General features: G+C 40.7%; 2 pseudogenes across 1 annotated transcript; one reads left to right on the plus strand and one right to left on the minus strand.

The window, feature by feature from the left end:
• Positions 1–40: 40 nt before the first annotated feature.
• On the plus strand, positions 41–1391 carry LOC149097226 (uncharacterized; annotated as a pseudogene).
• A 3820-nt stretch (positions 1392–5211) lies between these two features.
• On the minus strand, positions 5212–12936 carry LOC149097227 (uncharacterized; annotated as a pseudogene). The gene is made up of 3 exons (XR_016204300.1): positions 12747–12936; positions 6402–11313; positions 5212–6164 (listed from the first exon to the last, which is right to left on the minus strand). The product of XR_016204300.1 is annotated as an uncharacterized LOC149097227 (transcript).
• Positions 12937–13473: the final 537 nt, after the last annotated feature.

Below are 13473 nucleotides of genomic sequence, written 5' to 3' on the forward strand. Positions count from 1 at the left end.
TTTAGAGTCATTTTAATTGAGTCTGTGTGACATACAGGTACAGCGAGGCGGCTTGGGAACTACCATGAAACTGAACCTTGCCTTGTTGATTATTTTGCTGATGGCGGATACCTGTTGGAGTCAATGCAGAACGGCGAATTGGCGAGGATCGTTTGACAAAAAGGGATGGTCCACTTGTGACTCAAATACCGAGTATGTGACCGGTTTGTAGGATAGAAATGCCAGGACTGCTTCTGACTCAATTGACCAGCTGGAAGAAGCGAGGTGTTGCAAGGGTCCTGCGCCAAACCAAGACAGAGCATCAACTTGTACGAATGCGAACTGGTGGGTGGAGTTTGACAGGTTAGTGAAATCAGTTAAAATTTATAACTATTAAGAAACTTAAATTTAAAATGTGTTGGGCATGATTTTATTAAAAATGAACACCGCTTAAGGGACCTGGAACCAGGAAACTTTTTAACGAAGTTTCAGTTTTTAATTATTTCGGTTGGGACAAATGCAATTAGCCTGAGAAGGACTCTGCAAATGTTTTATCTCTAAATTCTGTTCAATACAACGAATTCAACAAACTCTTTGTGCTGTTTTGGGATACAATCTTGAATCAAACGAAAAAATGACAGAGGTAATTTACAAGCAGTGTGAACTCGCTGTCTGTTACAATCGCAAGAAAAGAGGAGTCATAAGATCTTTCTACGTAGTGACATGGTTCAGTACACACAATAACATGTCCGTTTTGGCCATAGCCTCTTAAATCAACTTATCTTGTATTCATCAGGAATTTCCACTGGGCGGTTTGTCCAATCGGATACTTTATTCAGGGACTGTACCGTACCCAGGATGATTCGCTTCACAACATCGAGGAAGGCCGCTGTTGTAAACCCACAAACTTGCCTAGTAGTTATCTCCACTGTTATGAAGACCACAGGGTCAGATTATCTTTCGACAACATAGGCTGGAGCAACTGCACGACAGCGGTTATTACCTGACAGGTATCCACAGGGGAGGCTACGACAAACTGTACTGCATCAAAGCGTTCAAATGTTGCAGCATGTACGACGGCTGCAAGCTTGCCACCTGGTGGGGAGGCTTTGACAAGAAAGGCTGGATTCAGTGTGACTCGTCGACGCATTATATTACTGGGATTTGGAGGAATACTAATACGGGATTCAGCGACACGATCCGTTTACTGGAGAAAGCAAAATGTTGTCCTGCTCTTCCTCCGAATCAGGACACGTCATCGTCGTGTAAAAACACCAACTGGTGGGCAGCCCTTGATTAGTGAGTACGCTAGCTTCATTACGTTGTTCTTATTCTTAACACCGGTACTGCAATCGTTATCTCACATTATCCAAGGTACCATGTCTCGGCAGCGGATATTCAAATATTATGTAATCCAGTCCTCTTTCTAATATTTGTTCTTGTTAGCACGAACACATGGGCTGTTTGTCCAAATGGTTACTTTGTCCAAGGTTTCTACCAGACTGATGGTGATTGGTTACATAACATCGAAGAGGCCAAATGTTGTAAACCAAACGCACTTCCAGATAGATACGAACATTGCTATAACGAGAATGTAGGGAGTTCATTTGACAAAAGTGGACTTAGCAAGTGCAAGAAAGATGGTTACTATTTGGCTGTGACAGACTCTACTGTTTTGAATGGTTCAAATGCTGCAAGATGAACATAGGTGAGAAACATCAATTTGAGTAGAGTATTTGCAATTTAAGATATGTTTTCTTTTTCTTAACCCGACACTATCTGGGAGTCATTCATGCATGCGAATGACCGTTGAAAAACCCGACCCGCCTGCATTTCAAGGAATATTTAATGCCAATTTATATTTAGTGAGCTGGCAGTGCATACTGAAAGCAAAATGATAATTTTTACGAGTGGACCGCTGCAAGGTTTCAGACTTTTTTTCTGTTAATTTTGCATGCAGTCAGCAAGGAGGCGGCGAAGATGATTGACGTCCACCAAAACTTAGGTTTTGTCTAGACTGAAGGTCGCGCGTGATTTATAACCGCTGTAATTAAACTGAAAATTGCAAGGTCTCAGAGTTCTTTTTTTCTGGTAAAATTACGTCTTCTTTAAAATGATCTCTTAAACTACCTGCAACACTCACTCATGATCCCTCCTCCCTCCTGTGACTGGAGCATAAGGTTGCAAACCACCACTTAAGCCATCGGATATTTAGATACAGCGTCCGAATTGTGATTCAAAGACGTGAAGTGAGTAAAACAATGTAAGAAAGAAAGTATGAATGCAGACCAAAACAAAGTTGTATTTAGTATGTGGGAAAGATAAATAGCTAAGAACAGAAACACTTGGAGCTGTTGCCGTTCCAACTGAGAAAACAAACTCAACTTCCTGTTTGTAAAATCTTAAATAGGAAATGTCAAATGTGGTACAAAGGCTCGAAGCTCCAGAATCGTTGGAGGCACTAAGGCTCAACCAGGAGCTTGGCCATGGCAAGTGAAGTTTAATTACAATCACACTCATTGGTGTGGAGGCTCGATTGTGGGCCCGCAGTGGATTGTGTCAGCGGCCCATTGTTTCAATTACACCAAAGAGCAATACACTATTGTTGCAGGTAAGGTATACATGCTGCGTCCACAACACGAAAACAAGCCATTTAGGAGACGTGTTTGATTATGGGAAATGTAGAGTTGAATTGATATGGCTGAAGCTATAATGGCGTTGTGATTATTGGGTACTAAAACTCCAGATATCCTCTGTTATTCACCTCCAAGAAAAACTAGGTGTTTATTTTTTTAATTTGGAATAAAAAGGAGAATTTTTTCTCTCTAAATCAGGTCGTTTTACCTCTAAGTGCGATCAGATCCTCCATGCAGCAGTGTTCATAAGTAGCTTTTATTTTGCAATAGTCCCACTCGACACGTTTGGAAATATTTCGAACAGTGGTCTTTCATATCGTTGCAAGCGCCATCCAGTCTATATAGCCTTAAAGTATATTTCCCAGCTGAATCATAAATGCAATAAACTCTTCCGTTCAATCAAAGAGGCTAGAGAGAAAGAGTTAACCAAAGGGAACTTCAAATGGACAAAGGGGACAAACGACAATCCTGCTCAAATTTTGAATCAAGAAAGGTTAAATTCACACTGCCAATTGAAGAAAAGGAAACGAGTTTTAATGATTCTTACAGTCCTGCTATTAAGAGCCAAAAATAACCAGAATTGTTCGTTTTGTGATAAAAACATGAAACTTTCCAGGATTACTAACCTCTATAAGGTTAACATTTTCTGATATGGAGCCATCCCCAATTTACCCCAGAACCACGCTACGCGCATGTCAAAAAATTACAGATTAGGCCCTTACATGGGAACGAGGCTGAGTTAAAATGCTTATTTCTAAGCTTTCTCCGGAGTTCTTTACCTAGATTTCTTGCTTCTTAATATAACAGCAACTTATACAGTATCTGGGAGTCTAAAAATTTGTCACGTGATTAGTCACGTGACCATCATTTTCAATAAACAAAATAATACCGAATATTGCATTAATAAAAATTAATAATGTTTATTTCTCTTCTTCCTCGTTTTTCCTCGCAAATTAAAAGAAGTAATCATTTTGAACATTACATATAGAGTCATCAGAGATTCAAACTTGGAAACTTGTGTTTCGACATGTACAGTGTCATATTGGGGCTCTTCATCAAATCGAGGCTTAGACAAGGCATGGATCTATGTTGGCTATTGAGGTGATTTGCTTAAGGTGGCTTACTATAATTTTACGATTGCACGCGCGCATAGGACGAAAGCTCAAGTAATCTGCGCGCGCTCAAAGGAAAACGTCAGTGTTTTTCGATTTTTATGACGTCAACATGAGCACAAATAGCAAAACTGACTGTGAATTTTCTCGCGTTTCCTTCGCTGCGTGTTTTTTTTAATTTGGCTCAGTTGTAACCACATACAATTCCTATAAAATACCCTATTTTGTTCAACTCTGTCAGAGCTGACTTAATATATTTAGAAGAATGAAAAATTACAGAATACTGGGAAAAACCGTCTGAACAACCTTGACTTTTTATCAATTCAAAATGTCACGCAATATCATTTCCATGATGTGGCAAAGTATAAAAGCATTTTACCGAAAGGGTACAGAAGTAGGGAAGAATTTGCTTTTGTTTGACTCTAGGTACGGTTGTTGTTTAAACTCTGTTTTTCACGCTGTGGAGCCAATTTAGTGCAATAACCGAAGCAGGTGAGGAGACGATGAAGGGTGAGAGAGTTAATCAATCATTTAGGCCTTATTCCTAAGGGAATCCCTCTTGAGTTATTTTTAGATCACTCCCGGTCTGGAAATCCCAGAAGGATCTGGAAACAGCCAGTCCTGTGACGCGGATCTTACTCACGTGGACAAACCCAAGCGGCCTTATAAGCATTTATTCCATCCTCCACGAAAACATCCATGCAATGCGTGTGGCAACATTATCCGCGGGAGAACTGGATACTAAATCTAAAAATAACTTAAGCGGGATTACCTTGAGAATATTAAAGGTCTATATGGAGGATTAACTCTCTTACTCTTCATCCTCTCTTGCCAAAGATGTGAATTTACTTGTGACGCTTTAATCTCTATTCAGCGCGAATGGGTAGGCATGTATAGGATGTTGAACCTTCCCAATCTCGTTCCTCGATTCTTCCTTTGTTCCCTACTGCGCAAGCCTCACAAAACGAGCAACTCTCGAAAGTTCCGTTTCGGGCTCGATTTTGATTGGTTTTAACAAGAATGGAAATCTGCCGAGTTTTTGTTTGCACAAGTCAACTGGAGGTCTAATGTGTTCGGACTTCTAATCAGAACTTTCCATGGTTCTCGTTTCCCGACCGCTGTTCTGGAACCTTCCTCGTCAATCAAAGCTGAGCGTGCGCAACATCATTTTACAGTGGTTTAATTGTCAAAATCCATTTTATTTACCAGCGTTAGTTGAGTAGGGGAGAGAAACTTTACCACAGCAATGTTGCTGAGAACGCTATTCTAAAGACTTTGTAGACTGGAGATAATCAACTGATTGGATAATAATTAGTAGAGGGAAATGTTTAGGAAGGCCGGTAAACAGCAAAGAATCAAACAAACAGACCAAGATTTATGTTGGAAGGCTCTTGATCCTGCATATCTTTTGTTTTATGCTCACTGACTATGCATGAATTACATAATCGCAATGCTTCTATTGGTTAGTTGTATGAGCACACGTAAACACCTTTTGTATTTTGCCAGGTTTTATGCAGGGTCAACCCCCAAAATAGCCAATAGAAACATATAACAAAGAACTTTGTCATGTTTCCTAACCATTTCCCTCAATTATCTATGATTGGATATTGTATGCATTCCTTTTCAAAGTGCAAAAATCGTGTTTGCGGTACTTGCTCTATTTCGCAAAAATATGTCAGGAATGTAAACGGCGCATATTTGTTTATAACCAAGATTTTCAATTTTGCGTTTTTTGCGAAACGTTTCAAATATGGTAGTGAATTGGAGCCTATATGGAACAAATATGGCTTAGCAGAAAATTCAAGCTCTAAAAGATATAATGGATGGGCACTGGGTTTCTTATAGCAACAGCCTTGTAGTAAAGGTTTTTTTCACTTTTAGCTTACGGCGGGAAATTTAAAATAAGGGAAAATGGAGTTTAATTTTAGTCCACCGACTTCGAGGGTTAGTCGGGGATTACAAACGTTTGCTGTAGTTTTGGTATGGGTACAAAGGGATTTTTTTTTTTGAAAGAATCTTTTCTTTTGATAAGTCGTTGGTTGACCATTTGGCTGGTCATTGTTAGAATAAGTGAATATTGTACATTTGGTATCTTTAACGTTTTTGTGCATTAGCACTGCTAGGGGAGAAATTGTAAGGGCATTAAGTAACTATTTTCCGACCCGTGTTAATGTTAAGCGTAAAGAAAAGCCAACTTTGATTTTGTCACATAAAGCAAACGTAGTCATTCGCACCCAAAACTCATGGAAAAGACTCCTCTCTTTATGGGTTATGATGAGATTACAATTACTGGGTCAATGACAGCTTTGTATTGTACCAAAGATTGTTGTAATTAAATTACTGTTGGAACCAAGACTTGTGAATTCTTATCCAGCCACCATTTAGAAGTTATCCAGTTCAATGCAGACTTAAGTATTGTAGAACTCTGTTCTTGAAGCTAAAAAAAAGCCATGCATCAATAAAACTCAGACACAGACGGTGAAAGAAACGAAGCAAAACAATATTTGATTACGCTTTTATAGCGTCAGAAAAGAAGTCAAAAAGATCAGAACTTGGATTTTCTCTCTGTCCCCTCTATAATTCGGTCATCTAGCAGCGAAAAAAAACACATTTTCATTTGAAACAATTGTTTAATTAATACTTCAAAAATACATTAGCATTGATTCACATTTACCTGATGAATAAACTTATGACAGTTTGACCAATGGAAGAGTTCGAGACTGCGTCTCAACTGTAACTTACCAATCTCTTCTTAGCGTTTTCTCCACCTTTCAACTCCAGAATGGAGGTCACTAAACACCATCTCGGATTGAACGCCGGAGAGGGCCGTGGGCGGAAAATTGTCTCGTTTGTGGCGTGCTTTTACTCGTACCATTGAGTACGTGCCTAAGAGCAAAACACTTGACTTCCAGTAGCTGTGATTTAGATCATTATGTCTTTGCTTAGGCTCAAATGTAGAATGTCCTCTTTCCAGTTACAATTCAGGACCTATCCTACTGTAGTCACTTGCATTAAAGGAGCTCAGCCACGGTATTTTGAGTTATTTTGGCCACGTACAAAATTACTTTTGAAATTGAAAGAAAGCTGAAAATAGTAGTTTACTAAGATAGAAAAACAGCAAAGAGATGATAAGAAACCATAAACGAACAAGTATGGTTAAGGATGGCGAAGATTGACACGGATTACAAACGACGAACTTGAAAAAATTAGGCTGAACTTTTGAGGATGCCCAAACCGTGACGTAGCCCCTTTAAGCCTTCAAGTTGGCTGCAGCAGAACCAAATGAGCATTAATAATGTATTTTCCTAGACCATATACAAATTTCGTCATAAAACTAACTCTCGGGAGCAAGCAAAGGTTGAACCTGACCTAGCTGAGGCCTGTGGTTACGCGTTTTTGATTTAAAAATTAGCCATCGTGTTGCTTGGATTAGAATTATTGCTAGTCTCACCAACTGCGAAACCAACGACAAGAAGACAAAAACTACGAACAGGAAAGGCGCGAATCCCAGTAAGACTGCTTCTATCAAATGGAAGAATCGAACATACTGTTGTTGGAGACCTCCAGCTTCAATTCCCACTGAGTAATACGATGTCACTCCAACGTTCAGGATTGCTACGGTGACCAAGGTTGCCAAGGAAACGGTCTCGACAAGGTTGGCGCGGAACTGGACGAAGGGCTTCTGGTACACCTGATGTAAAAGAAAAACGGGACAAACGATTGTCAGGCGAACAGAGCGGAGAAACGCATGCTCCAAAAACGAACCAATTAAAATAAGAAGAAATCGACGACCAATGAGAACGCTTTCCCAGTAAACCTTTCCTGTGGAGTGGTTATCCTGTGGCTTGCAAAATGGAGCGGTAAGGACGTCAAGTACTGCATGCTCTATGGTGGAGGAAGCAAACGTACATTTGTCCTCTTCTTCATGATCAACAACGCTAGAAGGAGATACCATCTCTCTAAAGTCACGTCGTTGCGCAATAACTCTGGTTAAGTGAGAAACGAAGACAAGGAGAAGATGTGGTAGGGGGAAAACACATGCCAGTAGGAAAATCTTCGCAGAAATCTGCCCTTGATATAGCTGCAATGAAGCAAAATACAATGTAAATATAAACGGAAACAAGAACAGGGCTATTCCCGCAAAAGAGGCGTTTTGCCACCACTGAAAACACGTGATTTCGGCGTCGTAATACCAGCGAGACACGTGCTGTATTTGTACACAGTTCAGCAGTTTCATTGCTGTACCAGTTGCCGCTGAGTATCCTAGCAACACGATTTCCACAGTCGCAGCGAGGTATGAACCACATGGTGGAAGAGCTGGTGTACGCTTGCGTAGTTTATTTAGACCGCTGTGCAGGAGGTAAATAACTGGGATCGACAAAAAGATGGCAATCACAGCTACCAGTTGAAACAGCGCCTTCTTAAGTGGGGTGATACCTGGAAAGGGGCAGATACTCCAGTCATTATGGACGGAAATCTTGAAGTCAAGAAGGCTTACAAGTGGTGATAAAATATTATCTTTTAAAACCTCTCTCACGCCATAAGACGAAGCGGTCAAAACTCCCGCAATTTGATAAAAGTAAAAGAGGATTTTTAAGTATCCAGAACTTGTACCGTTGACTGTTTTTTTAGCATCACTGTCCAAATTGAGGTAGTCTTCGTAAATCGTCCTTTCGCGCCTTGGAAGAAACCATGTTACATTTCTCATCAGTATTTCGAACACTGGTGGCTGGTGAACGAGAAACAGAGCAAACAATGATGTCCAGATGAAAATAAGGATCAAATACCAATAATGGGTGCAGTGTTTGACCGGAACACAGTTAGTCGTAAACAGCGTGTCACTGAAGCCCTTTTTACATCTTCCACAGAGAACCCCCGTCCGGTTTCCTTGACAACCAGATTGCAGGTAGCTGGTGTTTTGATAGGGGCATCTCTGATTGACAGGTGGACAGCAGTAACCTTGGGGACAAAACTTAAAGTAAACCTTGTCACCAATGGGATAGACCCAGAAATTATGCCTTGCGGAAATAGCGTACGTGCAGTTCCCACCCGTTGGGCAAGCAAGGCATTTCACATGGTTCTCTATCGTGAAGCCCTCACTGCTGCCTCTCTTAAGACTGTAGGTCTCCATGGGACATGACTCGGTGCTTAATGAAAACGACACAATCAACGCCTGCACGTAGTCTGACACGTATTCGTGGTGCGTAAAATTGTGCAGGTTAAGCTTAGTGCTGAACGGGGATTTGATTCGCACAGAATCGTTCATGACTACCTTGTGTGCTCCCTTAACAAAGAGGAGAGCTTCTCCATCTGTACTGAACGGGTCCGAAACAAACGAACTCTCGCGGATTGAGATGTTTCCAAAGCTCGTCACCGTTAAAAATCCATTGTATGGTTGTTCCCTTGAGGTGTTGAAGACCTGGGATTCTTTTGACTGGTAGAAATTTGTTTTGTAAATTGTCAATTTGCTTGAGCGCATTTGAACACGCACGTGGGAACCATCCGTGCTACCAAAGTTGTTTGTAAAATTAGTACTTTGAATATCAATCGTTTTAACATCAAATATTGTTACTGCGCTTTCAGCAACTCCTGAATTCCCGCGGAACTCTGAATTGTTAAAGGTGACCGACGCGTTTTCTGGGCGTGTGACCGGCCCCCAGGAACTGGACGGCACAACGGAAATCTTTACTACTCCTGCTTTGCAGTAATTGTTGAGGAATGTGATTACTTGGAAAAGCAAGAAACTCTGGCTCGGATACATAGAAACCCGAAAAATAGAACTCCATGTTTGGCAGTTGTTGTTTATAAACGAAACGTTCTTGAATTGGTAGCGCGATCCATGACTGATCTTGTTTGGATCCGTGTAAATATAGAAGGCGAAATTTAAGTTGTCGCTCATTATGGAATTCTCCACGAGGATATTGGAAGTGCTGGAATAGGTTCCAAAGAATATACCACCGCCCGAATTTTTTACCACTTTACAGGAACTCATTAACAAGTAGCTTGGAAACAAATAAATGTCATAGACACTTGTACTGCTTCCTTTGTTTTCAAGGAATTTGGAGTGTCGTATGGTCACTCTTGGCCGAAATGCCCACAGAGGATTACTGATAGTCAGCTGAATGGTACTAGACAATGAACCGCCCGAATTTCGAATAAATTCGCAGTTAAGAGCAACAGTATCCGTATAAAGGGTACCCAGCTGAGCTCGCATTGCTCCGGAGTTCTTTTCTTGTGCCGTGTTGTTAACAAAAGTGCTATTTACTAATGACAGACGCCTCATGTTCAATACATACAAAGCCAGCGCGCCACCACCTCCCACGTCTGCTGGCCAGTTGTCACCTCTTTGGAAGCTGCATTCTTTGTAGCGGATGCAGGTATCGAAGACAAGGACATGGAGGATATTATCACTGAACTGCGAACTGCGAACGTCTACGATTGCATTTACTTGTCATCTGTAATTACTGCCTACAGACAAAGCACCGCCTGAGATGCAGACTTCGTTTTGCACGAACTGGCAACTCTCAATATCTAGTATCAACAAAAACATATCATAGAAAACGCATGCGCCACCATTTGCGGCCGCTTTATTGGAAATAAAGTCTGACCGCAACAGAGAAACAAAAGCCTTCTGTGTGAATCCGCTGACAGAAACAGCGCCTCCGTTTCTCCTCTCTCCTATTTCGTTTTCATAGAACGTTGCCTTGGTGATTTGTAGCTTAAGGGTGCTACCATCGTGTAGGTTGATCGCTCTGCCAGCGTTCGTTCTAAACTGCGTTGACTTAAACTCAACGTACGTGTTTGACGAACCATGAACATCAAGAATACTTTCTCCAGCCTGGTTGTTCTCAAAACTTACTTGATCCATTTCTAGCATTAATTTTACATTTATACCAGCCACGATTTTAAAGCATGCATGACCGGGACAGCTGTTTTGTGAGACCGTAACGTTTGAGAAGTTAACTGTGAACCTGCTCATCTGTGGCACTTGTAAGTCTTTTGTTGACATTGCAAATAGGGTGTCGTTTACATTGTGAAGCGTATTGTTAGCAAACGAAGAATTCGAAATGTTCAAACGCACAGAGTTGCCGGAAATCTTTAGACTGCTTGCGCTGTTGTTTTGAAAACTGCATCCATTGAGATAAATATCTGCTGTAGAATTAAGAGCGAAGCTCAAAGACAACCCAGTATCAAATTCGTCTTCAAAACTGCAGTCATCCATCCTTAGAGAACATTCAACAAAATACAAGGAAATGTTAACAAAGGTAATTCCTTGTAAAAAGACGTTAATCCTTGAGCCGCATAAAAATCGAAAGCTCGTTCTCTTGCAGGTAATAAACGCTCGCGTCTTGTAGCTGCGCATGACCACTCCTGGTATGTTTAATTCCTCTTCAGTAACACGTCAGACTCACAACGATAAGGGTCACGTGACGTACCTGTGCCATCCATGTTGATGATGTCACCGTCATGCGCATGTGCGATAGCTTCGAGGATTGTTTTACATGGGTGAGATGCTTGAAGGCCGCAGTCAATGGCGGAAGTCCCATCAACTCTTGAGACAAACCACTGCCTAGCATAAATATTTCCTAGTTGAACGAAGAAATTACTATATTAGAGCGGTTTTCAGTTGAGTGTCGAAAGTAATTAGACAATTACTTTGGTTTTGGTTTTGGTTTTGGTTTTCCTATGGTTTAAGATTGACTGAGTAGTCTAATTAGTAAGTAATTACTTTGGTTTTGGTTTTACGATACTCAACTGAAAACCGCTCTAGCTTGACCTAATACTGATGAGCGTAGTTTGATCAATCAAAAAAATACTTGGGTGCAGTGTATTTTGAGCCGGCCCTGAGCACGCTACGTCGAAGAAATTATAAGAAAGGACTTTTCACTCTTAAAACCCATCAAATGGTTCCTGTCCACACTACGCCAGAGAAATTTGAATACGCAACGATCCCCAGTCAGTTTGGAATTGTGTTTGAGTAATACTCGGCCAGGGAAATCACATGATTATCGTGACGTCATCGTTTTATCGTGACGTCATCGTTTTCGTTCCGTCCACACTAAAAAGCAAAGTAGGCGTTTTTTAAACTCCTCCGGCTTGAGGAGCGTTTACGAAAAACTCCGTTTTCGTGACGGATTAGTGTGGACGGTTGCCCCAACCGTAGAAATAAAGCTGCGTTTTTCAAATTTCTCCGACGTAACGTGGCCTAAACCAATAGACGCACAGTCACGCAACCTTGAATAAAAACGCAAAATTGACCGGAAAGACTAACTCACGCGTGTGGAGTTGGGATTTAGAATTCAGGGTTAAACAACGTTTCACTATTTTAGGGTTAGCTTAGCATCTTAGGGTAGCACAGAAAATTAGCTTAGGTTAGGGTTAGTTTTCGTGTTAGGGTTTTTAAATTGGGTCAACAATCAAGTATTGTAAGGGTCACCCTCCCTCACGCCCTTCGACATCTTATTCGTATCATAGCGGGATCTTTTTCCCGTCTTTGGATTGTTAAAATATATCAGAATTGGTCTAAACGCTCAAGTTAATATTGAGCTAATATAAGTTGCTAATAATTCTTGCAGTATTTTTGTAAGTCACGAGAAAACAATAGCTTCCTCCACCCACGCAAAGGAAAGGAGTCCAAAAGACCTTATCACGGAATTTACAACTATAAGCGCAAATAATTATATCACCACAGTTTAGATATCTAGTCGACCCTACAGACCGCAGAAACCCTCTCGAGGCAAGGAGGGCATTAAAAAATGCTGCTCTATACAGTACAGAGAAGAAAATTAAACGTATGCCTGGAGTACGTGTAAAAGAACACGCATAATCTGCATAATTGTCACTGCCATAATTGCCGAAATTGTCTATTTTGAAATTAATTGTTGGTATATAATATGCACTTCTAACATGTGAAATCCTAACTTTTCATTGATACCTTCGAATCTGTTTGCCTTAGATGATCTGTGTACTTTAAAATCAAGTTTAGAGTTGTGGCGTTTCGAATGAAGATTTCACATACCGTGAGAGCAGAACCCAATCAGCACGAGCAACCAAAGAGCGATCTAAACTCCATTATATGCGATCACACTGGTCACTGCAGCTACTGTACAACTGCGCGCAGAATGCAAGCTGCGACAAACGCTGCCTTTTTGTAGACCCGTCCTGTTTTAGACATGATCACTTCCGTTCGTTTATGGGAATTCCGTGTTCGTCACGAGATGTAGAGAGTGGAAACTAATACGGTATATTATACACCTGATGATCTAACTTGTCAGTCAAAATCAACGGCGCAAGGAAATGTACAAATATGGTAGAAACCTCAACCATGACATTATATTGTGTGTTCCTACAAATTCAGACTTAGCTTTTGTGTTACAATTTTGATTCACGAGTTAATACGATATTTGACAAGGCAGGATACTTTATTTAACTCAACTCAGCTTCACAGAGGCCATAGATAAGAATCGAAATTAGCATAGACAAAGAAATGCATTATAAATAAAGAATAAAGGGAACACCGTCTAAATAGGGAATGAGTTGTGGCTAGTTGAAATCATTCATATGGCTAGCAAGGGCTAATCTAGTGGCCTGGGTCTAGTGGTTGATCCCAATCAATAAAATACAACTAAACACAGCATGAAATTTCTTCATTCCAATGTGGCTACTTGTATAGCGGCAAGGACACTAGATAATCTCTAAACAGGGTCTGAAATATTTTAATTGCAGTACTTACTTAATACAAATTA

This window comes from Orbicella faveolata, unplaced genomic scaffold (assembly GCF_042242905.1).
Source record: "Orbicella faveolata isolate gen_17 unplaced genomic scaffold, um_ofav_v1 contig_47, whole genome shotgun sequence".
NCBI lineage: Eukaryota > Metazoa > Cnidaria > Anthozoa > Scleractinia > Merulinidae > Orbicella > Orbicella faveolata.